This window comes from Chelonia mydas, chromosome 23, assembly GCF_015237465.2.
Source record: "Chelonia mydas isolate rCheMyd1 chromosome 23, rCheMyd1.pri.v2, whole genome shotgun sequence".
NCBI lineage: Eukaryota > Metazoa > Chordata > Testudines > Cheloniidae > Chelonia > Chelonia mydas.
Genome location: NC_051263.2, coordinates 12,545,299 through 12,548,669, shown reverse-complemented (window position 1 = coordinate 12,548,669; position 3,371 = coordinate 12,545,299). Strand labels below are relative to the sequence as shown.

General features: G+C 37.6%; 1 long non-coding RNA gene across 1 annotated transcript; it reads left to right on the top strand.

Moving 5' to 3' along the window:
* The first annotated feature begins 211 nt into the window (after positions 1-211).
* Positions 212-2,405, top strand: LOC122463673. Its single transcript, XR_006287251.1, has 2 exons — positions 212-723; positions 1,904-2,405. It is a non-coding gene; the product is annotated as an uncharacterized LOC122463673 (long non-coding RNA).
* Positions 2,406-3,371: the final 966 nt, after the last annotated feature.

Sequence of the window (3,371 nt, the reverse complement as noted above, 5' to 3'; positions counted from 1 at the left end):
AAGACTTAGTGTCAAGAGAAAAATTGTTAGTAGTGAAGAGCTAGAATCAGATTGCTAGTCTGGCAGTCCAGCCGCATCCCTACAACTATTGAGATCTACGCTATGCAGTTTGTAACCAACCATCCTTAGCTGCAACGCTGTATTTCAATGCAGCAACTAGTTATGGGGCGTGTTTTGTACGGTAACATTTTCACTTTCATGTTTACTCGTTGTGCTTAGTAATTTGTAGAACGTGGACCTGAAAGATAAGGTTAATTGACGCCCTGACTTAGCAAAGAACTGGTAGCAGGATCAAATGGCAGTTAGAAAGAAATACTTTGGGACCTGGAAAAGTAATCTTCCCATTTTAGCTGTGTCATTTTGGTCTTTAATTTTGTTAGTGGTTGAAGAAGTAATTGATGGTGAATTTAAATGTCCTCAACGAAATAATGCGAGCATTTACTACAGCTTGGCATTTTTCTTTTTTCCAGCCCTTATTTTCCTTGTCCTGAGCTTGATACTTCAGCAGGATTTCATTGATTGGTTTCGCTGCTCAGAAAAACGCAGTAGGGACCGCACGTGTGAAATAGTGGGAAAGACTTCTGGAGCTGCTCTTTTATGGCGTGTGATTCTCCTCATTGATGGCCGATCCGCTGAGTGCATAAATAGGACATTTAAGGGAAGCAGCATAGAACCCACAGCACAAACAATGCCATCACAGCCATCCAGCGAAGCTTATCGCAGGTAAGAGCCCAAATGAAGTAGGGGACAGAACTATTTCAGGCATTTTTGAAAAACCCTGGAAAAAATGTAGTTAGAGAAATGGTTTTATGTTTTAGAACGATTTATTTATGTTGTAGAACGATTTATTTAAGTAGTAGTTTTGAATGTTATTTGACTATTTGTAATTGTGCTGTATGTATTACTTTTTTTTAAAAATAGCTATATCCATGTAAGTTAATAAACTCATCCTTCATGAAACTAAAGCTTTGACATTGAAAATATGTTAGAACTACTGGAATACTTCCATTAATATTTTGCACCCAGCTGCTAAATGACTTCTATAGGTAACTTTGAATAAAAGGAAAACAATCGTAGCTGGTGGAAATGAAACAGTTATAATTTAATAAAGACTACATTGGTTCGAAGTCTGGGTCTCCTTTATAATATTAGTACTTAGCAACAACAATGGATACCTGTGTCTTTTTTATTTCTTCAGATTTCTAAAAGGTAAAAAGCGTCCCCGTCTTTGTTTGCAGGTGCTCAGGCAATAAATAAAAATGCAATTTTAAGATCCAATTAAAGGATAACTCATGTGAATCAAAAAGTTTTTGTGGTCAATAGCTCTTGTCAGATCAAAGTTTTTTAATGAGATCATAAATTTGCTTGACAAAAGTCGCTATGTTGACATTATATATTTAAATTTCCGTAAGGCATTAAATTAGCGTCACATCATATTCTGTTAAACGATAGCACATTAAAAATACAGTATACCGCATCTTAAATGAATTAAAACTGACTGCTAGATTTCGAAAAGAAATTATAAATGGGGAACTTCATCCAAAAGGTCCAGTGTTATTTAATATCTTTATTCATGATCTGGTGGAAAATATAAAATCTTTGCGGATAAACTCTGCAGATGACACAAGGCTTGGTAGAATAATAAATAAAGATAAAGACGGAATTTTAGTGACTTTGCCAAATCCGAACTCCAAAACGTTTGAGTTTCGTTCATCAGTCTTAGTAATACTGAAACATTTCCCTATTCCCCATTCCGATATCTGGTTGAAGAGCTTTTTTTGGTCATTTTTTTAATAGATCTATGCAGCTAAATTTATAGCAGAGGCCATATCCATTTTGGTGAGATGCAAAAGATGCATAAAGAAAAATTCCCATGAAAATAACTAGTTTTGCTTCCCCCCAGGTTTTTGGACTATTTGCCCTTTTTGTTATGATCGTTGTCTACTGCCTATACACACTTTACCCATTCTGCTTCTGCTGTAAAGATAAAGAAAAAATGAAGCGGACATAGAGCCAGCGCATACGAGAGAAAGAAGCTCAAATCTGTATGTCAAAAGAGGAAAAGTATGTGTAGGAAATAGTGCAGAATGTCCTGCGATCTAAGTTTCAGGATCACCTGAAAAATGTTCCGAATGACACAAGTATAACAGGTATATTTGAAGAAGTAAAAAACTTTCTTAACCAGCCAGCAACATCTCAAACTCCTCAAATGGACACTGAATTGGAAGTAAGGCTCGGATAACTACTAATACGTATATAATCTTCTTGGAAAAGGTGCAGTTCCACACATGCATAGTGGCTTTCCTATACCAATACAACCAGAACCCCCCCAACACTTTTTAAAAAGAATAAACATAATAGAATTTAACCAAAAAATCATACTTTATAATGTACGCTTCATATTAGCAAGTAGAAAACAGCTGTATGGCTGAGTATTCCCCACAATAGCTCCCACAGAGATGTTTGCACTGTTGTATCTCTGTTGGTCCCAGGATATTAAAAAGACAAGGTGGGTGAGGGAATATCTTTTATTGGATCAACTTCTCTTGGTGTGAGACACAATCTTTCAAGAGCTCTTCTTCATGTTCTGCATCTTGTCTTTCTGTAGAAATTAATGTTCATGTGGTTGATGTATCCTCAAGTAATAAGCCTAAAGACATGCAGTAATCTGCTGATCAGGCCATATTCTGTTTATTTAATGGCAGTTTCTTTGTGCATTAAAATCATAAGCAGATATCACTGGTGCTGAGGATTTTAAATCTGTGCCCTCTGTCTGTTTCAGAGCTGTACGTTTCTAAAACCATGGAATGTTTCATTTGGTTTGGTCAGGTTTAAGGACCCTTTTCTAATTCCTCTATGATTGCTTGTACTTCGGACTGAACAAAAGTCATCGATTCAATAGCTCAGATGGTCAGTTAGTTTTTCTGGATTTGTGCTGGAAATGGCCCACCTTGATTATCATACACATTGTAAGGAGAGTGGTCACTTTGGATGAGCTATTACCAGCAGGAGAGTGAGTTTGTGGGGGTATGGGGGTGGGGGGGGTTGAGAAAACCTGGATTTGTGCTGGAAATGACCCACCTTGATTATCATGCACATTGTAGGGAGAGTGGTCACTTTGGATAAGCTATTACCAGCAGGAGAGTGAGTTTGTGGGGTAGGGGGTCGGGAGGGTGAGAAAACCTGGATTTGTGCTGGCAAATGACCCAACTTGATGATCACTTTAGATAAGCTATTACCAGCAGGAGAGTGGGGTGGGAGGAGGTATTGTTTCATGGTCTCTGTGTGTATATAATGTCTTCTGCAGTTTCCACAGTATGCATCCGACGAAGTGAGCTGTAGCTCACGAAAGCTCATGCTCAAATAAATTG